Source organism: Anopheles merus, chromosome 2R (genome assembly GCF_017562075.2).
Source record: "Anopheles merus strain MAF chromosome 2R, AmerM5.1, whole genome shotgun sequence".
NCBI lineage: Eukaryota > Metazoa > Arthropoda > Insecta > Diptera > Culicidae > Anopheles > Anopheles merus.
In genome coordinates, this window is record NC_054082.1 from 19,960,327 (window position 1) to 19,984,911 (window position 24,585).

Consider the following 24,585-nt stretch of genomic DNA (forward strand, 5'->3'; position numbering starts at 1 on the left):
GCACGTACACGAGCGAGGACACATATTACGTGCAATTAGGAAGGAAAATGGTTATCAATTACAGCTTATGGGTACGCTCCCAACCAGCGCCTATTATGCTTCTTGATCGCCCGAGATCACGATCACACACTGCCCATTCCAACGACGCCCCAAAAACTGCCACCACTACCTGCTAAATCATTCTGCACGCTGGTTATTCTTGACGTTTAATTTATGTGAGAAAATTACTGTATTACCACAGTAATTGGGCGGCACGAATGGGGTGGAAAATGAAGCCGAGGCGCCGATGTAACATGAAACTGGAGCAATGCGCTGCTAAAACCACGTCCACAAGACAGAGACGCAAACAGGCTCATTTCGGGACAGCTCCCCTTCGGTTGAATCGTTTCCCTTCCCACCACTCTACTTGTTTGGTTACATTTTTAAGCGTTTTCAACATGCCGAGCACAAGCCACAATGGCACGGTTAATCGTAATGCCCTAACAAGAGAAAGAAAACAACGGTATCAATCAATGACTCACTCGAAATGACACTTCCTGCCCGAAAATAAGAACGCAAGCGCGCGCGCTCACACACCCGGAATGTGATAATTTGGTGTCCATTACCCTTCAAGCTGGCTGGCTGTGTTGAGGGCAACTGGAGCAATACAGAAGGAATAAAAGAACAAGAAAAAAAAAACAACCCGCCCGAACACAACAAAACGTGAGCCACCGAATTACCGAGTGATCACGAACAAATGTCCCCCTTGGCGGCGGCATTGGGCAGCTTAAGCGCATTCTTTTCAACCGACATTTCTTCACCAAAAACTGACTACGAACCAGTAGCACCCGTTTCCAATTTTTACTACCGTTCTGCGACGCGCCGGACGAGTTAACGGAATGTGTGTTTCGGTCCGCTCCTACCCATCAGATCCGGACACTCTATAAAAAGCTCCAAAACCCCGACCGACATCGCACAGATTACACGGTGTGTTATTGGATCGAGCGGTCCATCGTCTTGTCTCTCCTGGGTCCGTCGCGAAAGTGGCGTACAATTATTATTATGTTCGGTTCGGTTCGAAGCAAAGCAGCAAGCGGTTCCCATCGCACCGCAGAGAATGCGTAACCGATTGGTTCTGTTTTACACCCCGATACCGTAGCCCAATTTCCGCAACCGTGGCTGAGGCTGGTTGCGTCAGCTACCTACATTTTCTACTACGGCGAGCTACATTGCTTAAGGGGGACTGGTTCTCTTGGACAAAGGCACGCACAAAAAGCCATGTAATCATGCGTTCGGTTGAGATGCAATAAAAACATCAACGTGAAATCTTGCTCCTATTAGCACCTTGCATCGGAAATACAACTCGCACAAAGACTTTCTACACCCGGCGCCCGGGCAGAGATGGCACGATGCATCGTAATCTACAAACCTAAAAAAAAGCCGTACAAAACCTTTCTTCATTTCGATTATTAAATTTCTTTCCAGCTTATCGGGGGCTAGGCTAGGGCAAACTTTCAACGCCTTTTTGTTGTTTTTGGCCTGGCTTTAAGGCAAGCTTCTTCTTTTTTTTTTGTTGATGGTGCGTAATTTGGAGCAGCAGCTTGTACCGATCATCAAATCGAGCTGTAATTATGACATTATCGATTTTACCACGTGCCAACAGCGAGTGCCGGCAGTGCAGCAGACGAACAATTTGAAGCAGAAGCTCCATCACAGCGTGCACTTACTCAGCTCTCTTTCTTCCATTTAAAATCGTTTTTTGGTTGTTTTGATTAAGTACACAGAAACAAGAAACACACTCATACTTTAGTTACACGTCTTCGTTAGCTCTTTGCTTAAAAGTACCAAGATTAAGAAGTACTAAGATTGTGCCCAGGGTGGCTTGTGTGGCGAAAAAAGCGACAACGGCCCATTCTAACGGCACCTGTTGACGATGTAAAACGCTGCTCTTCACATCGTCGCCGCGGCATGGCCTCGTCAGCCCTTAACGTTTCCACAGGCTCCACTTTTCCTTTCCTGCGAGCCGTCCCACTGCCAGCGATATTCAAATGCTTGCCACAGCAGCGGGCCACATTCATCAGTCGCTCGTTCGAATGGTCGCCTCCATTCTCGGCGCTGCACGTGCACCCGTGCCTCCGTTGCGATCAGCTAGCGAAATAAAAAGCCGGGCAATTAGATCGAGCCCAAAACGGGATGCTGGGCACTGAAAGGGGGGAGGCAAACGATCCGGCGCGTCTCCTGCACGAGAGCACTTTTAAGGAGGCCACTTGTAAAACAGTACATAGCAACATTTTTGTCATATTAAAAGACAATTTCCCGTTACACTGTACACACACACACACACACACACACACACACACACACACACACACACACACACACACACACACGGGCTGGCTGGTAAGAGTGATTAACGATCAACGTGTGCTTGTACACACACACACAGCGCAAAGGGTTCGTGTTTCGTGCTGCCCTTTTTGCTTCATCTCCGGGGTGCACCACACATACCAAAATTCAGTGCCACCGTGTTCGCGCCGCCTCAGCATACTAATCACGCACAGCGTGTGCATTCTTGGACGGAGAGCTTCGAGACCCGAACAAATGCTTCCAATCACACGCTGCACTTCAGCGTGTTTGGTACACGAAACAAACAAAAAGACACAGAAAAGACACTTTATCACTCGCGCGGTGTCAAACTTTCCATACTAATGATGACCTCTCCCTTCATTTTCTTCTAATAATCGTTAAGGGCGAGGGACAGACGCTAAGGCTCGGGGCTCACAGCGTTCTTCCCATCGCATGCAACACCAGCACATCCACACCTGGTTAGTCGTGCGGTTCGTGCAACCTTCCTACCACCTGTGATTGATGAAACGTGCCTCGCCTGAAGTAGTGGCGCGATGCTAATCATCATTACAATATCACCCAATCTCGACTCGGCTTAAAATGCACACACATCGAACACGTTGGAGGTGGGGCAGGCAAACTCCAAATCGTTCACCAAAAGAGGGAAAAGTGATCCGTGAAAACCGTGGCGGTGAAAACATTTCATCTAATTATGTAATTATGCCTCTTTTGACCAAAGGCATTGTTGCTTTCCGGAACGCCGCAAGCGCCGCGACGACCCACAATGCCCACACAACCGTTTGGTGCCCACTTCCAAACACAACAGTTTGTAGAGCTTCAAGTTTCCTTTTTTTTTTTGGGGGGGCTACACTTTTCCTGGAGGTTTCGGTGAAGCAGCAGGCTTTTTTAGTGTTTTGTGGGTCATAGTGTCGTGCAGTCTAAAAATAGCCTCAACCCCGAGCAGGGTGCCAACGGATCGATCGAAAGAACATTCCTCCCATCCATTGCCCCAGCCCGGTTGGGGAGGGGAGGTAGCTGGTGGCACCCACTATACACGAACCCATCATCGGCCATCCATCATTTGGAGAAAAGCGAATTCGTTTAGCCGAATAGCTGAAAGCTGAACGCTCTTGCTACAGGGCGCCGTTAGCTTGCGTCGATCAAGTCCGCGGGTGCTGTACAACCATGCAGCGGACGACGATTCCCTTTCTCACCGTGTTGCCATTGACATGCTTTATGATGGATCACAAATGCATCGACGTTTCGGTGTGTGTGTTTGTGTGCGTTTGATGGATGAACTTTGTGCACGATTGCTGTCAAGCGGCACGAAAAAAAACGAATCGGTTTATCGGAGAGCGAGTGCTAAAGTGCATGCTCGTTCAAAAGACCCAGTACTACACCGCAATAGACACCAGCACATTCATCAGAGATGGTACACTAATGATCGTTTTAGATAGTCGATTCCTCAGCAAGATGTTTTGTCACTCGTTCTTATGTGAAATGATCTCCAAATGCGCATAGAACATACCTAAAAAGAGAAATAGAAACAGATACAACATATGAGTATTGTGGATGAATGGACTACACGACGCTCTTTATATTGCACAATAAGCCGTCAGGCCTTCAGAATAAAAGATCAAGGTTAAAGGAATGGCCCCGCAAAGCCTCGCGATAATTCTAATCAAATAAATAACCATTTGTGGCACCGCCAATCGCTCTATAAATTTGATTATTCTAATACGGACTTTGACACCTCTTTTCGTTACAGCGCCACCTACAACGAAAGCCGTAGCGCGCGCAATCGATAGAAAATAATAGGTAAGTTATGCAAATCCACCACAACCTTCTGGGACATCATTTCCATCGTACGAAATGTGCCACACACACACACACACACGCACACACAATCAACGATTGGCTCTTCTTTGCCTTGAGCTTTTCAATCTTTCGTTCCGTTCTGCACCACCGCACACACCGTTTGTCGAACAGCAAGAGCAAAGTTTTGCGCCGGATGGCATACAAGTGTGGCGCCACCGGGATGGCAAGCGAGCACATTATGCCCTCGGAAGCACAGGAAGCTGCAAGGGGCGGGGGCTAAGGCATCCCGAAATCGCTGTAATTTGAGCTTATTTACTCACAGCGCCACGATTGAAGTCATTTTGCCTCAATCCATTCCTGGGCAGCAACCGCAGTAGCTGTTTCAGCATGTTCTGGTAGTGCTGCTGCTACGGTAGAGCCACAGAAAAGTAGGTCTTCGCTTACCTCGAGCGAAGCGAATCGGATGGGATGGGATCGGGAGGGATGGCAATTCATTCAACGTAACGCTGCGGAATGGCGTGGTACACTTAATCATGATTGAGAAAGTGGCATAAATTTGGCAAGCAAGCGCTTCATTCAAATGTTCTGGCAACGGGATCGAGAATTAAGGAATCTGCCTATTCCCACCCCTGGTGGGATCATCTTCTACGTTTCGTGCGCGAGTGTGCACAGTTTGATGAGGAAAGGAAGCGATGCGCGCTGCTCTTGCTGTTGAGGGCTGTAGCGTACAGTTTTAATCAGCTTGTGCTCGTACGGATTTGTACGTTAATCACGGCGACATTGCGGAGGTTTTTTCATACTTCTTTCTACACCAAAAACTGAACCTCAAGTGAATAGTTACCTGAATGAATTTTAAATCCCGTACACAAAACCATGCAAAACAACCAAAACGGCGGGTTCGTTGTCTGTCGTTTCGTGCAAGTCTTTCGAACGCATAGCACCAAAGTACGTATGAAAAAAGCACCCAGTGTGAGCGGTGGGCAAGTTTAACGTCTAATCGGCTCAATTTCACTGCAACAAACAGACACAGGCGCACGGTCCGAAAGGCACCGTTAGCTCGTGATGAAGAGGTTGATCCCGTCGCGCATAAGATGCACTTGTCCATGGGAAGCGGGACCCCTGATCGACGTCTGCATGTGAAAGAACGCATGCGTGCGACAGTGGCTGGTTTGCCCGATACCCCGGCAGCGATTTATCAAGATTGTTTTCCCATCCACCCGACAGCGAATGGGTCATTAAAATCATTGGATATATTTTCAGCAATTAAAAGCGCCTTCCTGCACAGTGTGCGGTCGTCGGTACCACACACGTCCGGCACGTCATCACGTCAAGATTACGTGAAATATGTGCGCATAGCCGGGGCTGGTGGAACCTGCTGCTGCTGCCGAGACAAAGAGCGTATGTACCGAGGTTGTTCGTGTGTGTGTGTTTTGTTTTATGACCTTCACATTCATCCTGTACATCCGGTCCCGGTGTATGTGCTTGGGTACGTTGGAAGGTGCGTTGAACGAACCGGGTAATTCACTCTCCCTACTTACATTAGCTACGGGTGAGGTCAGTGCGGTTCATCGCAAAGCTCCACGCAAAGTACTGGAAGCGTAAAAATGCACTCATACGATGCTTGCATCCTGCACCGGAAGTAACAAACAAGTACGTACAGTACCGAAAAAGTGTTTGCCTAAATTGCCACGAAGTAAGTGCAGATAGAAGATAAAAGCAAATATAAAATAACACCAAACAAAACTCCTCTCTGCCTTTTTTTATGTACAAACACACACACAGACACTCAGACATATGAGCAGCAGTTCGGGTTTATTGTGATCGTGTACCAAACACCCAACGATTCCAACGATCGCCGATAGGCGCGAGGTGGAAAAATTACCAAGCAACGGTTTATTTATTTTCTTTCACTTCCCATCGCCCCCACCCGCCAGAAAACTTTTCATTCCAATTTTATTTTTTCAACATTCACCCACCCATTCCACAAATTCATCACGATGGAAATCGAAGCTTCGGTTTTGTAACCGCACAACAGCAACCCTTGAAGTTGCACGTTTGCTGGTCCTGCTGCTAGGTGCTGGATCCCTCTCTCTCTCCGTTTCTCTCTTTCTTTCTAGGGTGAAGTGCAAGGTCAGGGCCGGTGGGATGCGGCCAGCACGAATGGGGGAATGTAAAACAAACAGGGAAAGAGAGAGAGACAGCAAACCTTCACCTTCACCAGCAGCAAAAACCGTCTCAGACAGATCTGGCGCGAGCTCACAAGAGATAACCACAAAAATTGGTTGTGTAATAAGCCACAAAAAAAAACTGGGGGCAAACATTACACGTTGTGCAAGAGCAGGCCGCAGGTTCAGGTGTTTTAAGCTCCCCCCTTGAAAGTTGGTTTTTTTCCTTCTTCTCTTCCATTCCTTCTTCACTCGTCTCTTGACCGATCTTGGTGCCGCGAGGGCGCAGAGGGAAAATATTTCAAGGAGCGAAAAACAAAAAACAAACAAAAACCAGTCGACCATTAAAAACACCCTTTTTTTCGTGAATCTCGATGCACTTGCTCTACCAACACCCATAAACACACAGTCAGACTCGCTCTCCCTTTGCGTCGTGTTGGGTTTTCGTCGCTGCCGGCCATTTAGACTTGTCGCGCTGGTCATCTTCCATCCAGCTCGCCCGGAATAACGGTAACAATGTGATAATGGTAATGCTGAGTGCTCCTAATGCATTTTTCGGTACCGTACACTCGGCCCAAAGCCCTTACCATTCTTTCTCCCTACCACCATCACCACCACCTACGAGGAAAATCGTGTGAATCGCAGGCCCCTGCAATCGGCAGCCCGTCATCGGCGTGGCGTGCTTGAAGCTAATTTGCGCTCTCTGCCGTCACAAAACGCCGTCCAAACCCTCCCCAAACTGCGGAACAATGATTTGCGCCGGCTGGCTGGTAAGCGGCTCGATCGCAGGCTGACCACACAGGCAGCCCCAGAGGCGCACACAGTTGGGTCTGCGTGTCAGTTGGTCATTGGCAAGCTTTTGCACGACACCAACAAGCCTGGGCGCTACAAGCCGCTGCTACAGGTTTGGGCACATTACACGCAGCCACAACGGTGTAATGTGAAGGAAAAAACATGCCATTTAACAATAACTAATCGATTACGCATGACCAGCCAGACGTTCTCGGCTAGTGGCCAGTGGCAGGAGACGGAAGGGAAGGAAGTACACTCAATTCGCCGTCGCACGTTTCCCTCGCACTGCCCCATTTTAAACCGAAACGAACACGTGAAAAGGTTGTGTTTTGCCAAAGCACCGTTACCGGCGAAGCTGTACGGGCGGGGGAGGGAGCTTTAAAGAGAAATAAGACCAATGTTCCGCATTTTAATTGCTCAGCCCAGGCCCTAACAGTTGCATCGGCTAACTGACAAAAAAAATGGTTGCGTTCAATTCGAGCTTGACCCGATTCAATCCGAGTTCATTCTACCCCGTTGGCTCGGTTCGTCTCGTGCTGCGTGACATCTGGACGGTGCAGTTTTAGCTGAGACAGCATAGAATAAGGGGAGGAGGACTTGGTCCGAGTCTTCCTAATTAAACGGTTCGCTCATGCGTACCATTTTGCGCTTCTCCGCGCGTTTTACCCCACCCTTGAAGCAGGAAGTGCTGCTGCTACTGCTGCTGGTCGCGGACATCTTCATGGTTGTGCATAGGATCGTTCTAGTTTGTTCGTCTTCTTCTCTTTGGGTTTGGGTTGGTCAGCTCGAGAAAAAAAACGTCACAAAATGAAGCATGACATAAAAATGTACCGCTATTTTCAGTAACCGGCGCGAGCCAGTGCGTTGTTCTCGCGTACCGTTCTCGATGCTTTCTCCAGCCATAGCAGCAGCAGCATCAAACACCGTGCCACGAGAGCAAAAGTTCTACGAACTTTCCTTTTCGAACCGAAGCTCGATAAAAAATGAAACCAAGCGAGGAAAAGCACCTACCGTTACGGCCCCTCATATCGCGCTGTGTTCATCGAGATGAGGCTGAACAGCGATCCCGTGGGTCGCTTAATTAGTGACAGAATGGAAGCAGTTTTGTCTTCGTGTAAATGTTTCTGGTTGTGTGTGTGTGTTGATATAAGCTTTTAGTGCGGCTTTTGCTACCGTAACATTAAGGGTAACCCGAACCCACCGATGTGACATTGAGATTATCGTTGTGATTAGCTCGGCCAGATAAGCGACGAACCTCCGTCGCACAAGAACAAGAAACAGTTACAAAAGGGTGGTAGTAAGCCGATTTGTTCCCAGCTTCCAGTGTGTGTTTCGTTCTGTTCCGCCAGCCATGATCGTTTTACATTCCCAGCGGGTTGCGGTAGAAGAAGCCGGCAGCATGACCCGGAATCCAACGTGGTCGGCGGCTCGCCCACCTAAGCAGCGTACACCGGCCGGCGCGGCTAGTAATCTTCCGAAATTGAACCATTGATTGTGTGAAGTTAATTTACGGCTCAACCCTTACCAACGCTAACAGAACTACGAGACTTTTGGAGGCTAAGCGTGGTACGAGGGGCGGTTTGCGCAAGATAAGCAAAACTAATTATGGTAAAATTTGAACCCTACTATCGACGCCTGAATACGCTTTCGAAGTCCGAATAATACCGTGCGGAATACATTGCAGACGCTCTAACCGCAAGCAAACAAAAAAAAACCCATGAGAAGAACTCACACCCTATTGCGATCATTTCGGTTCTTTGCCCCACAAGCTGGTTGATTTTTGGCCCCCCTCGCTGCGTGTGGCGGGGCGTGCGGTTACTGCGGCGTGGGAAATGGTACGCAAGAAGGCGAGCAAAAGAACGGCGGTCGGCCAATAGATAACTTTCTTCGGCTCGCGGCCACACATTCGGAGAAAACGGGAGAAATGGGGGAAGAAATACAAGTTGGCGAATACAACAAAAAAAAAACGCAACCCGTGCTGGGGGAGATGGATTGGATTTGTTTGTTCACGCCATCACCCGGTGCTCGTCGCGCCAAAAAAAAGGAACACATAAAAAAGAGGCGAGATGTTTTAATTTCATTCTGCCAGGCCTGTTACGACACGTGGTGCGCGCCTGTTACCGCTGGCTGGCGGGCAGCAGCATGAACCGCGTAAACCAGACGCCACGGGAGCACGGACGGAAGCGGAGCTTGCAAACTTTTATTTTGTGTTTTTTTCATGTTCCATTTCACTGGCCTAACCATAATTCAATCATAATTGCACGCTGCCCGATTCGTGCCCGGCACGCAGTTGCGATGGGTTGCGCGATTCGCGGTTCGATTGCGATCCGACGCCGACAGAACAGAATGAGCTGAAAAAAAGGTGCTTCTTGGTGCTATCACTGATCGCGAATCACACACACACACACACCCAGCTGACCCCCGAAGCTCCCGTTAGATGGTTTTGCAGCGATGCTAGGCAACAACATCTGTCTACGGCCAACGCCTCCTGCAATGCCCGTGCATCGACAGCAGCAGCAGCAGCAGGAAGGCGCTCGAGCGCCCGACTTTGACCCCGTTTCACCCCGTGGTGGGGTAATTTAATTTACACCACACGCCTCGTGTACGCGGGCGCTTATCGTTTGCGTACCAGAACGTTGGATTGCAAGTCGCTCGGGAATGTTTGATGAGTTCGAAACGAAACAAAAACCCCGAGCAGGAAAAAAAGGCGTTTCAACAAATTATGCTGCGCTCCTCACTGGTGTGTACACGGGCGTGTACCACGACGCACGCCGAGCACAATTTATTGCTTCTGCCCGACGCGCTGCTAGTGTGCAACTCCCCCTGGAGCGCGGCCGCGCTGGAGTGTGTACGGGTAAAAATTCCACCACCGCACAAATTGGTAGCTTTCGGGTGAAAAGCCAGGAAAACCATCAACCAATGTTTTCGTTTCCAATCTCACCCCCACACACACACATCAAACGCGGCGCGCGGCTGACTGTTTTGATGGAGGTGTGCGATCTGATAAGAAAGACCGCGGCACGATGATGCGGATGCTGATGATGATGATGATGATGATGCACGTTGATCTATTTCCCGAGGGCGGATTCGGGTAATTTGGGTCCCAAACTATGCTCATTTTTTTACACCCTCCAAACACGCCGGCCGCAAAGCATTGCATGCATAAATTGCGCTCCAGATTGATTGTTATTAATTTGCAAACGGCACAGCTACATGCCGGCTGAGGGAAGGTGTGTATGTGCAATGGACGCATTGAATGCACTGCGGGGGCGCAGTGAGTGGAGCAGCAACAAAAAAAAACACAAGCGAAGCAGGCATGTGAAACAAGTTGTTTGCCTAGTTATTTCGCGCAGACTGCACCCGAAGCGGGTGTTCTACTTCAACTGCTTGTGTCGGCTGCTACTTTCCGATGTTGCCGGGATAATCCAGACACGGGCGCGTATCCCGCGCGATGGGCGATAATCAACGCCTGCCGGTCGTTGATTCTGGTTTCTGGCCGGTGCTAGGCACTATCCGCAGAACCTGAGAGTTGCCCGAGATACGAACCCCACTGGCGCACGGGAATGTAGGTTAAGCGCGCGCGTAACCGGCCAATGTGTGTAGGAGGTACCGTTTTTTTTTTTTTTTTTGGTCTGTGTTTCGGATCCGGCGCAGCAGTGCTTTTAGTTTTCGCTATCTCTAGTTTCCATCAGCTTTGGGCTGGTGTTTCAGCGAATGGCCAACTTTAAGAGCATGGGACATTCTTGTGCAAACGCATTGGCTGCATCCAGACATCCAGTTGGGTTGCGTTTTTGGTGGTGGCACGACGATCAAACGGATCGAATGCGATGGTCGTACCGTTTTGTGAGCTTTTACCGCAGCGACGCGGCAACACGCACCGATAAATCAACTCAATTGGGGACATTGCGTTTGAACGGGCGAATGTTTAATGTGCGCACAAAAACGCACACCCTTAAAGCGCAAGCATCTATCTTCGGTGCAGTAGGGACGACACGCACAGTGCAACCCGGTTTCGGTCGGTAAGTTTTGAGAAACACACCAACCAACCTGGCAATTTGATTGCTCCCTGCCGAAGTAACTGTAAATTCGCGCACACGTGTTCGCGGGGCATGGTACCACGCACATTGTGTATCGCAAAGAAAATGCCATCTCACGGCCGTGTGTGCCGAGCAGAGTGAGAGAAACATCGACGGGCAAGAACCTGCATCAGGAAGGATGGCCAAAAAAGTGGTTTCGAGCAGTGGGAGAAAAATGGCAATAAAATCAGAAGGGAAGTTTCGGGCTATTTTTCTCTTCTTCTTTCCATCAAGCTTCCTCCAAAGACGACGGCGAACGTGAAATGTGAATGTGCGAACTTTTAACAGCAATGTATCAAACACAATCATTCCGTTCACGTACGAAGCACGGAATGGGGAGAGAGTGGCATGATTACAAGAAGACAACAGAGCGTTCGTCCCTTCGCGCTCAGCGTCGCTTTGCCGCGTGCATTTCGGTCACATTCGCTGCTTTAATATCAATTGGCAACAAAAGATTTGACACCTTCAAAGGCAACCAGGCGAGGAACCTCATTCGTGTGTCCAAAAATAGTCCAACGCGTCCCAATCGATGGTGCTTTTCCCGCGTGGCACAAATATCCTCGGGGTGAGAAAAACAACAACAACATCAACAAATGCACACACACATTAAGTTGCGAAACGTATCGCCCATTGACCCGTTTCTTCGCTAACGATCTCACGCGTTCGTGCGAATCGATGCGCCGGGTCGGGCCGGGGAAAAGTAAACAACAGCAAAAAAATAATCAGTTCAACACCATAAAAAACGCCCCTACCAGCAGTCAATTGGTTCGGTTGCAGCGGAAGTCCGCCCAATCACCGGGATGCGTTACACATTGTCACAGGGCGCGGGAAGCGACTGAACCAATCGAGGAAGTAACCACCACGGCAGGAAGGATGGATGGGCGAGCAAAAGGGAGGCATGTGTACAGCGAGGGAGAAAAGTTTAATCAGATCAATATAAATCTCGTCAACTCCCGCGGCAACTCCCTCCCCTTTTTATAATGCTGAAAAACAATCCAGTTCTGCACAATCAGCGACGAAGATAATGTCTTTTTTCCGAAGGGGAAAAAGATAGTTTCCCCCCCCCCCCCCCCGAGCTCCAATTAACCTGATTTTGTTATGCGGCTCCCTTTCCCCCGTTCGCAATGACCTAACCCATCCACCCACTCTGTGTTGCTGGACTGTTTTACTGTGCTGCTGCTGGTCGAATATACCAGCGCGGTCGAGCAATCTCCCCCACCCCACTGTTTGTCGTCTCATCGCAGCACCCGCAAAACCCGATTGACCGCAATTTATCCGTAGTTCAAGCGTCAAAATAGACGAGATCGGAGAACGATTCAGAAAACCGTCACGGGTATGTTGGTTCACCTGTCCCGCGCGCAGCAAGACAGACGATGAAATAGAGGCCAGGGAAGGTTTGCCCGTCGGTCACCGATCATCCCGGGCCGGCTGGTGACAACGATCAACGAGCGAATTGATCGTGCCCGTAGCGGGACGGTACCTGCATTTAGCAGCCAGAGCACGTCTCTGCCGGGGAAAGAGACCGCAGGGAGCCTAGATACATTAAACGAACGATGTGAAAGTAGTAAATTCTTTTAAGCGAAAACTTTCGATTACAATGCGTCACGATGCGTGATGGGGAAGAGTATTTGTAAAAAAGGGGAAATACTGCAATGAGGTATAGAAAATGTCATGCATCATTTATTCTTCGATCGAGCTTCCATTCTGCTGAGCGACATCAACACGTCTAACACCTATCCCTATTAAAAATCCTTCAAACCCTCAGTGCCCGTCCGATCTATCGCCTAGCACAAGAAGAGTTATGTTTTGACGTAAAATTCTAGCGTCAATCAAAAACCACGGCCCATTTCCACCCACCACCCAAGTTTCATTCGCACGAGCAAGCGACGAACCCGTGATCTCTGTTTAATCGCTCTTAACCGAAGGTTAACGCATTCGCGCTCTTCCCTTTTGGTGCCATCATCGTCCGACATGCAACACCGATCGACCCTGCGGGAAAGTGCACCATCAGGAGCGGCAACAGCAGGCGGCAGCATCAGCTGTGCGTGCCATGTAAAGCGTACCCGTTTGAGCTTTATTTGCATTTAATTAAACGCCTGCCAAGTACCTCCCCCACTGTGCGAATCGGTGGGAAGTTTTGTGCACGGTGAAGCGCGTGTGTGGATATAAAGATTTGCTGCACGAGCTCGATTTGATTGACCGATGCCAACAGCAGCAGCAGCAGCAGCAGCAGCTAGTGTAATCTTTGCGAACGGGGGGAGTAACCATAAAACATGGCAAGTGTGAAATCGGGGATTATACCGACACCAAGACGCAATGCGTGCGTGCTATAATTATTCGTGCCGATCGCGATCGCTGCCGGTCACTTTCCCATGTCGGCGCAGAAAGGTCAGCGACAGTGCGAAACGATCGGGACACGCCGGGATAGAATGTGCATGCCCACAAACGCTCCGGGTGAAAATCGCGCCCATCGCATGCATGTCACGCATCTTTCTACCACCTTTACGTCCGAGCTTGAACCATACACAACCCTCGGCGTACACCATATCGCGGGAAACGAGGAATAGAAATGGTCGCGTTTATTTTTCTCATTCCTTTTTTTCAATTTAATTATAACGTATCACGAGTTCTTGGAAATTCTTCACCGACCAGCAAAAGACACGTTTCGAAGCATTGCATCGCTAGATTGCAATGGGACGATGATGCATGGATTGCGTAGAAAGCAATGCAGCGCGAACCTGTTCTAGAATGGTTAGCAAAATCAACCACCATCAACCCGTTCTCGAGTACGATTGGAGGGCTAAAAATAGAATCTTTCTCGCTGTGTCGTCATCCGACGCACACTTCCCATTCTCGTCAATATTTGTCACCTGTCAGACCAGCAATGGTTGCTGAATGGTGGGCGCGTACTAGAGAGGAAAAAAGGGTTCACTTTTTGAAGTTTGTTTTTACACTCCGCTGCACAAGGCCCGGTGTGTAGCCGTTGTGCAGCCTAACCATGGACGACATTAAACGGTCGTGTGCGAAACCCCATGCCCAGCACCCGGTTGATTGTTTTGCTACGCTATTTTTATCCTCGCACGTCCTGCTGCTGCCCAACCGGTCCATCACCCAGCCACAACATACAATCGCATACGATCGCATAAATCCGGTTTCTCACAGTGGAAAACAACACTGGAACGCCGCGAAATTCTCGCACCACGGTCAAAAGCCGCACTGCCGACCACCTGCACCTGGATCGAGAGTACTGTGAGTGAACCTGCAGCAAGGGCTACGGCTAAAACAATCCCGATGACAGATGCGCTTGGCAAATTGATTCCTGCTCGCCCCGGCGGCCAAATCGGTGACCGCAAATGAGAGGGCACCACATAAAATTAGCACAGAACAGATGTGCCCGAGTGTGGTCCGGGGTAAACCCCCGGTGGCAACGCAACCCGCTTCGACTGCTAGGAATGTTAATTATTTTGAGTAATTCCGATTAATATGACGGCATGTATTGGCATGGCATGGGCCGGCAGTGGACTGTCCAACCGACTGTCAAAGTTCGTGCAGCTATTCGTTGCCATAAAACGACAATTAGCACCGACTGTCACGGTTGGTGGTCGGCCGCGACGCGCCTCCACGAGCAGCCGACAGCCACCTGCAACGCACGCCGAGGAAATGTACACCATGTAAGAGATTTAATTAGCACCAGCAGTGTGCTTAACCTTGAACCAGGCAGATGCACAATGCAACATCATAGCGCGTTGCTCATCGCGAAAAAAGAAGAGCATAAAAAAAAACCATCACCAACGGTCGCATCTTGCATGATTGTACCCGCAAGGACTTTTGGACGTACCAGTGGAGGACACGGGCCAACCACCACCCATCTGGGCACAATTATATGCGTTTTTGTTTGTTTGCAAACCACTTTTTTGTACCGTGTCAGTGCGTTCGGAGCAGTTCATTTGCTACGTGTAATGACCTTTTACCATGTCCTTGAGAACGTTCCGAAGGAAAAGCGAACATGGGGCATGGGGGGGGGGGGAGACATGATTAGAGGGTTCGGGATCGTTTCTAGCGCCGCGATTGCTTCCGTTGACCCACTTTCCCCGAGCGCCATCCCATCCACCCATTAGATCGCATCAACCACTGTCAAAGCAGGCTGGCATGACTGATGTTTGCAAAGTGGAATGTATGTTTACCTTAGCAAGGAGATATGGGCAACCGCAGGGAGATTGGTTAGGCGTACGCCCTTTTCTCTCCACTAATTGCATAAATTAATCACCGATAGTTAGGTCAGCAAAATATGCACAGTCCCATTTGAGTGTGTGTTTGTGTGTGTGTGTTACCCCGCCTGCTTCCCACAGGATGGCGATTGGTATACTTGACCAAGGGTTTCCGTATTAATTAGTTATAATTTATATTTTACACCAGCGCATGCAGAGAAACGAGCAGATTAATGCTTTTCCGGTGCGAGTTTATGTGGGGCACCGGTTTTGCTAAAGAAAGCACGGTTGATGCATCATAGGGAGAATATTAATGCTTTATTTTAGTGATTTAAATGCAATTGCAAACAGGAAGAGGTCCAACGAGATAACTTTGTTTTTGCTATTCATGTTGAAAGATGTATAAAATTTTGTTTTTTATCTGCAATGCAAACTAACACTCCATAAATGACACACCGTTGAGGTAGGAAACAAAACAACATTGCAATTACAATTCAGCCGTGTAACGGATTCTAAGCATCATCCCAGAAAAGGGAGAACGGAACAGAGACAAGGGCAAATCATTCTTTTGCGAACGCCTCTCGGGATGTGTTCGCACTGTAGAGCTGCACACAAACAACAAGCGTTCGTTTTAATTCGATCATTGAATAATTATACCAATTCAACACCCTTCGCCCATTAGCATGCCAATTGAATTGCGAATTGCTGGAACGGTACAATAGTACTAGTAATTGCCACACGTCCCACCGACACCGGCCAACAGAACACACCTGCAAGCACACGGGGAGGGTGGGGTGTATGATTTGCACCGTTAGCTTTGAAGTGACGTAGTTAGAGGAGGCCCACTCTCTCTCTCTCTCTCTCTCTCTCTCTCTCTCTCTCTCTCTCTCTCTCTCTCTCTCTCTCTCTCTCACTCTTCCTATGTCCGCCTAGAACAGTGCATCTGTGGGATCCTTTCCTTTGTTTTTGATCGAGCACCGGTTGCCAAAATTGGGCGATTGGGAAGCCGGAGGTGCACAACCTACCGACGAAACGGACCATCCATCAAGCAGTACCCGATAGCCGTACCGATACCGTGGCCGCTGAATAGAAGGAGCAATATTTCAACACTCTTACGCTTAAACAAAGCTAGCAGCAACTTTAGCAAAAACCCCTGTCATTAGTAGGGGAGGCCGCTCTCGCAGCGGTTTGAAGTTGCACCGTTCGCGGCGACCTCCAATCTTAAACGCAGAAGGAAATGGGAAAAAAAACTTCTTCTGGAAGTGTTACAGCCATCGAGGAGAGCAGTTCCAAGTGGATCCAACTGGTCGGGATATTCGATTCGAGCATAACGGTCGCAATGTGCGGAACGAGAAATTTGATTACAGATTACAGCGACTTCAGCACTCCCCACGACGCTGTGCGTGGAGAGATCGAATAGTACGACGAATCATCGCTAAAGAAGCCAAAGAAGTACACTAAAACAAATAACTCCCGAGATAAAGGTTTCGAGAGATGCTTCCTCTACGATCGAACTTCTTGCCGATACAGCACAGCACATCGTAAAAGAAACGAATCTTTCGAACGCTTTCTTTCGCTCATGATCGAACCCACCGGTAATTATGCCTTTCGATAGCCCGATCAAAACAACCCGGCCCATTTTGCTGTCGAAATGGACAAACGAACACAACGAGACAACAGGCCAGATATGTGCTTGTGGGGGGGGGGGAACTGGAATCCCACACTATACAATGTTGCCTGGGAGGGTTTTGCCACTCTGACGAATGCCATCACCAAGCTTGTTTCTCATCAAAACAGTTCGGTTTGGTTTGCTACACCGGGGCGCCGCCGGTATCTTCGCATCGCCCGCCCGGTTAGCAGCATGAGGAGACCCCCTGTCTAAGGTGCAATTAAAATTCTTCCTCCTTCCGCACTTCCGCAAACGCTGGTAACGGCAGTTCCGAGGGCAGTAGCAGCAGCAGCAGCAGCAAAAACACAGCCGCAACAAACTAATCTTCATTGAGATGCTGTCTTACACATCTTACCACCGCCGGGTTTCGGTTGGCAGATATGACAAATGCAATGTTGCTTGTTTGCCATTTGCTATGCCAATTCTACCGCATCCATGTACAAGGCTTCACGGCACGGATATTAAAGGCCGGGGAATACTTCACATGTGAACGTTTCCGCGCCAATAGGAATGCTGCATCGCAGTTGTTAATTGCTTCAGAAACAGTGCGCCGAATAGGAATGGTCTAGTTCCGTGCATGAAACATTGTTTCTTAAGCGTACACCCTCCCGTCCAGAAGCACGAAAAGCTGTTCGCCCGCTTACGGCCTCCCCTATCTCTTCGCAATCCATCCCAAGACATTGTTGTGCTATCAGCGCTTCGCAGCAGGGAATGCACACTCTCATGGGGGAGAGCCTGCGAACCAGGCGACTATCATAAACAAGTCGCGCGGATGGTCTATCCAGCCGCCCAAGTCAGGAAGCTGCTCACACACACACACACACATTGGCATTTAGGGGAAAAGGGCAAACGGTTGGCAGCGTAGCAACGTTCGCTTCATTTACGTGCCATCTGTGTGTTACAATCGGAAAACACTCCCCCAGCAGGAGGATGCACATTTCGATCTTCAATGCTGCCTTGCCATTTCCTCGCAATCACAATTGCACGGGAGCACCGTTTTAGGCGCGGGTCGGGATCTGTATCGGAAGACACACACACACAGTTGAATGTGTTTAAAATTTTAGCATAATCGTGCCCGTGGTTGAAACACTCGGTGAGGCAGCTCTCCCTCTGACCGGGTGACATTTTCATCAATGGGAAAGCGGTAGCCCGCTCGATGTGCCCGATTACCATAAGGGCCGCTACTGACGCTATGAGCTGCCCTCGCGCACACGATAATGATGACAACGATGCCAGCTGATATCGCAGGAACTGCAGAAAGCAAACAAATCGCGGATAAGGTGTCCCGAAGGCAAAGCACCAAACGCACACACGGGACCGCGGGTGACTCATGCTAGAGCTGGCTCGTGACTGACCAATTCCCGAACGATCGACCGCATCGGGAAGGGGGCACGGATGGGACTTTCGCGTGAGAAAGTCGTTGCACGTTGGACCCGATGGCGCACCGACCGTCCACTAACTCGAACGTGCCGCCACAAATGCGGCGACAAACGCTGACAGCAGGGGAAACCCCCTAGCTTCTTTGAACTGTTTTCACAGTTGTTTCCCTTTGTGCATCCCCCGGATTGTGGTTTGGTTGCAGGAATTTGCAGCACATGCACACAACAATTGACCACCCGTTTACCTGTAAGCAATAGGGAAACCAACAAAAAAAATACTATCAAACCCCAGCCACCCATTTGCACATTATTTTCACTGTCCGCCACAGATAAAACCGCAATGAAAGTTATGGCGCTCGGAGCGTCCGCCAGAATCGCAGCGGAAGGAGAAAGTCTTCGGCCACAGTGGGTGTCCATCAGCCCGGACCGATTTCTCGCGTGCTTGGCAGTAGGCAAGCAAAAGTCTCCAATCATCAGTAAGCAACAAAAAGACGATCAATAAACAATCCGCATCGATGCATCGGTGCAGCATCTTCTCGGAGGCATAAGGAAAAAAAAGTCGTACCACCGGAGGGTATTTCTATGTTGCTGTGTGTTAACAAACGAGTTTTCCACTTCCCGAGCAACACACATAATTCATACCACGTACCAAAAGGGTTGCAATATTTTATTGCAGCTGTCCAAGCGGAAACCAACGGGAACCCCTTCTGGCAAGATTGACTAATTAAATTACCAACTAAATTAATCAAAACACAGCGATGCAACGGCTTAAAACGGTTTAAAAGAGACATCATAATCAAACTGGACAGCGGGCAAACGGGGAACGGTTGGGTGGCCAGTCGGCAAGCAAAGATTCTATGGCAAGAAGCTCTCACTTCCTGCTAACCCACAACCCTTCTGCTTCCAGTGGTAATACTACGTTTACATGACAGATTTATTATGATACATCGTCACCCCACCGCACTTGTGTGTGTGTGCGTTTGTGAATGCGGCTGATCTAGAATCAGGAGCTCGTAAATTCTGCTCGCATCGTTTCCTTGCAGAGCGGGTGCAGTGCTTCCGCCCCTATCATTTGTTACAAAACCCTGCGCTACCTGGCCGCCCTCTTCTGGAACGGACTCCGAACGCGTGTGCATAGTAATCTGAACCTTCCTTTTCGAATTGGAAAGGCGATCTGATCGGATCTGGCAAGTGGATGATCCGTAGCCTGATAGGTTTTTGCTCCGGAAGGAACGCGCAAGAGCCTCCACGGCTGGAGCATATATGTATGATAGCATCCAGCTAATAATAGCGCAGAACAGAAGCTACAGCGGGTAGAACCGATTGGGGCAGCAGGAACATAAGTCAAATCGCTCCCGTTCCGCGCAACGGCATCTCGTCGTACCGCATCTCGTAGACAAATGTCGGCGCTGCGTTCGCGTAATACGCGACGGAGGCTGCGTATCACCTTAGCGACAAGGGGCGCGCGCGTGCGCAACGAGCCTTGGAACATTTTAATTAATCCTTTATTTATGTTCTCTGTCACTGACGCTCGGTTCACCCCCTCGGGGAGCTTCGTTTTAGTGGTCTCAGCCCTATGATCGGGCAGAGCAAACGATGGAAATAGAAAATGGTGCTGAGATTCAGTCAAAGTGTACGAAGAGATGCATGCGGCAAAAGAGCTCAATGCCGGTGTGTAGATTATGGGTTGACCCCGGGTGTAGGGTACAGGCAGCACACGTATGCATCGGGGTTCGCCTTTTCCGATCCGCTCTCATTTACACCGATTCGTTTCGTTAATTGCATGTTAGCCAGTTGCTGCTGTTGAACCAGTTGACCGACTTGCATACGTAAAAACAGCCTCCACTTGTCTGTTGGAGGTGTTTTTTTTTTTCATTGTTCATCCCTGTCGGACTCAACCACATATTCGTTTGAGAGTTCATTCTACCGACCTTCCCTGCGTGCCCGTGGAGTGCGCCAAAATAATGGCCGGATTGGCAATTAAGAACCCACGGCAAAACACAGAGAGAAAGAGAGCGAAAATGTGCATTTTAACAGAAAATTTTGGAGCGTTTGGGTTTCGGGATACAGCGGCAAGTGCCCACAAACGGACGGGTTGGAAATTCGATTCGTTTCGTTAGACTGTTGCCTGTACGCAAAATGAGAATTTTGGCAACATGAGCACCAAGCCAAACATTGGGCACACGGGTGAGGTCATTGAAATTTAAACAAGGCTACGGTGGAAAACGTGCTGCATTACACGCGAATCCACCCCACACGGGAACACTGTGCCAAGAGCAGCTCGATCAGTAATTCGGGAGCGTTTACGCACTTGCGAAATTGATTACAAAAAGAGAACATGTTTTTTTATAGACTCTAAATGCATCTCCATCAACCTTCATTATTCAATACCAGATGCTTGCGCAGATACAAGCAACCGATTTTGAATGCTTGGCTTTCGGCAATTTATCTTCAAATTATTTTCATTGCAGCTTATTTGTAAGCTATAAAAAAACAATTGGCTAATCCGTTCAGGATTCGAATTGTACTCCATACAAGCAATCCAATCAGTGCATCTAAACAAAACATGTAAAAAATTAATGTTTAAGATCAGTTAGAGCGCATCAAATCATCAATTAATTCATTACAAAAAGACAAACAGCAGACAAACAAACACTAATCAAATATTTCCTTTTTTCTTCACTTTCTCTTACAGATTTGATCGAGTTTTTACAACAGGTAAGCAATTGCAATTATTGCAACAGCATTGAAATAAAAAAGGAAACCACAAACCTTCGCCGAGGGGGTTCACTGCCCTCTCTCGGAAGCGATCTGGCAATGGAGAAACATTATCTTCACTTTCCATCGCTGACGCAGCGAGTTTTCATTTCATTTATTTGTAATGAAAACGAAACGCTTACAACACTGAAGCTATAATTTGCGCAGCACGGAGGGAACGGATGATAACCATTTACACACACACACACACACACCGACGACCACGCGGGAAACATGTTGACAGAACGGATATTTGTACTGCTTGCAATTGTTGTACCGCAGCCAACATAACGGACTAGAAGTAGGGAAAATTGATCCCAGGAGCACGATCAAAGCTCTAGCAAAGAACGCACAGCAACAGTAAGTTTGATGAGCAATCGCACCTCCGCGTCCAGTTGTGACTTCCGGTCAGCCCTGTCCCTGTGGCAGGGACAAAATCGTGCTGACAGTGCTGGTCGCAAGTGGAACCATTATTGGTTGCGATCCCTTTTGGGACGCTCACAATTCAATTACGCCACATTTGATGAGAAGTTCTGTCGGCGGTAATTGTCAGCATCCGCGCACCACGATGCTGCGCGATAAAAAGGGAAACCGGTGATTAAGAAAAGAGCTTTGGAATGTTTTTTTATATAGAAAAAAAAAGTTTCATCTTCGCAAGTTAACATAGAGAAAGGAAAAGCCTTCATTCATCGATTGTTGCAAAAAAAAACACTTTCAATCCAGAGATTAAGTTGTTTCCGCAGCTCGAACGACTTTAAATTAAGGGTGCTGCCGCACTGGCGGAAGCTTCTGCCTGCACCGGAAGAACGATAATAATGAATCGCTTTTCGTGGTCGGAACACTCTGAGAACGCGATCCAGTTTCTTCGGTACGCGTATCGATCGCTAACTGAAGCGCCATTTCCTCTTCGGGTAAAGTGTTAAGTGTGCAACAAGCAAATGACACCCCTGCTGCTGATGCTGCAAAACCAATGCATCGACGATCCCATTTCCCGGATGGGAAAGACATTGTCCCGTACGCAAAAAAAAACAAAGATATTTCATTCGGGCATCGAAACGAAACATTCGACAGGAAGCGATGCCCTTGTTTTCGGACTGGCAGCATAACAGCCGCACACAAAATTTTACGCACATTTTAACACGCTCGTTGAAGGTGGTAATTTCTCACCTTTCTCCGGTAATCCCGGTGTTTCGATCTGCTCGACCTCGCATACCACCGCCACCACGGCGGAGTTCATCGATCCGACCGGTAACATTCAGCAAAAATCAAGAAGCTGAAAAAACAGGCCGCATATCGACCTTACGAGAGCATTACGAGGACGCTCATTAACGCTCACCACCTTGCAAGGCGGCAAGTGAACCCAAAAAAAAGGAAGGAATTGTGGATGGTTCAAAAATTTTGGACCAATTTCACAGCCAAAACAACGCAACAGAGAAAGGCGAGAAAGGCGAGAGGGCGTAAACAGAACGTGCATTTACCCCGTAAAAGAACAGATTCTTGCACTGCAGTGGTGTGTAACACGACTTGGCACGCGGAATGTATCCGATGCCTGCCCAGCTACCTCCACCGCGCGTTCGGTGGTGTGTAACGTGGTGGCCGCAACGGATGGATCATTGCCACACCGGTTCGTTACGCTTCATCTCACCCGATCGAATCCCATGCCACAGCAAATTCCTGGCTGCTAGGGGAGGGCACTGCCCAACCGAAGTCACCCGAAAAGGTGCTGACGGGCGATGGTGCCCAAAGCCGAACAGGGATTCCGACCGAGCCTGGGCTTAATAATATTTTTCGGTTGCTCGATTTCGAAATTAGCCGTGGTCGGGGGTGGGGGGGGGATGGCTTGCCCTTTTTTATTCCCAACACTACACGCCCTCGGCCGCCAGGCGGCAAATCAGAATCAGAACCGCACGTAATTGTTAACTCTCTCGCTCTCACACACACATACTCCGCCCGATCTGCCTTTTTTTAATGAGACGACCAAGAACGAAATGATGCGCAGCGCAATGAGACCCTGCTTTGAAGGGAAGCGTTGTTCGGTGCTCCAGAACACCGTAACACATCCATCTTGAGTGCAATGTTTCACGCTGCTTTTTTCCCGCATTTGGGAAGCCCTAAAGCCCTCTGGATGGAAAGGGCCCGTGGGGGGGAAAGAACTTTTACGGCACAACACGACCAATCATCTCCGCCGCTTGTATGGCTTGTATGGTCCGAAGCAAAAGGGCATCGAATACCACCCAAAACTACAGTTATTTGCGCCGTAGTTCACATTCTTCTTGGGCCCAAATCCGCACCGCCTTCACGCCGATCGTAATTGTAACACAGCACTGGGGAACCAAGCACCCCAGCACTCAAAGGTTAAGGTGCTAAGTTTCATAATTTGTTCACCCACCGCCAGATCAGCACACGGGGGCTGCTCACGGGGGAAGGAGAGCAAAACCGAACATTCTAATGAGGTGAGGCAGCAGCGGGTGCACGATGCATTTCCCCCGGTGCTTTTTTTTCTCTCGTATTCATGCACATCTGCCCGGGCGCGCAACCCAACAAAGGGATGAAAATCGAAGCCCCGCGGTAGGTGCAAATTATGAATAATTCATTCCTTGATGGGTATGGGGGTTTTGACGGAATTTAGGAATAAATGAGAGAGAGGGAGAGCACACAATGAAGGGGGTTTTGGAGAAACCCGAAACGAAAACTTCTATCACCAAATTTGGATCTTGGCTTTGCGTGTTGGTGCCACACATTCCAGCCTAAGAGAGCTGCCCAATACTGCACACACCGCACAACCCCGATGCGACTCATGCACGATTGTGCCCTCTCTCTCTCTCTATCCCTTTCACACACACACTCACAAACTCTCCTCCGTATCTGGGTTAGTGTGGTCCCGGGGTCGCAGCAATTTCTTCATTACGGATGCCACGTTTTTCGGTTGCTGTCAATTTGATCTGCATAATCATTTTCACGACGACGGTCATGGGAAAGATTTCGTTTCTGGGCCAAACCCGGAGGGTTCACACCTTTGGCAAACGAATCACACACACAAAAAAAAAAAACAACGAGTGAAAAGAAGGTTCGTTGTTTCAACCCTTTTCTCCATCGTGTGGAGTAGCATAAAGACCAGAATTCCAACCAGAACAACCTACTGACCGCAAGATAGCGAGAACGTCCACGACGACGACGACATAGAGGAACTTTGTTGTGCTTGGCTGACAGGGAGGAGAGTAGCGGTTCAGGTTACGCGGCGATCGTGGTCGATTGCAATCCGGTGGCAGCTGTACCGTAAATGTAATTTGAAATTATAATGGAAAAATATCTCCAACCCTTTTAAACCCCTCATCCCCCCATCATGCTGTGGTTGCTGGCGTTGGTGCTAATTCGCAGTAGCGCTGCAACGGACAT

At 49.0% G+C, this 24,585-nt stretch overlaps 2 protein-coding genes across 3 annotated transcripts in view; one reads left to right on the forward strand and one right to left on the reverse strand.

Moving 5' to 3' along the window:
- The window catches only part of LOC121590905 (autophagy-related protein 16-1), a 258,486-nt gene that overhangs the window by 187,387 nt on the left and 46,514 nt on the right, over positions 1-24,585 (reverse strand). The gene's annotated exons all lie outside the window — the stretch shown is intronic.
- The window catches only part of LOC121590904, a 92,480-nt gene that overhangs the window by 23,131 nt on the left and 44,764 nt on the right, over positions 1-24,585 (forward strand). The window contains exons 2-3 of the mRNA XM_041911069.1: positions 4,094-4,143; positions 21,128-21,150. The gene's annotated coding sequence lies outside the window, so the exon portion shown is untranslated. The remainder of the gene's footprint in view (positions 1-4,093; positions 4,144-21,127; positions 21,151-24,585) is intronic.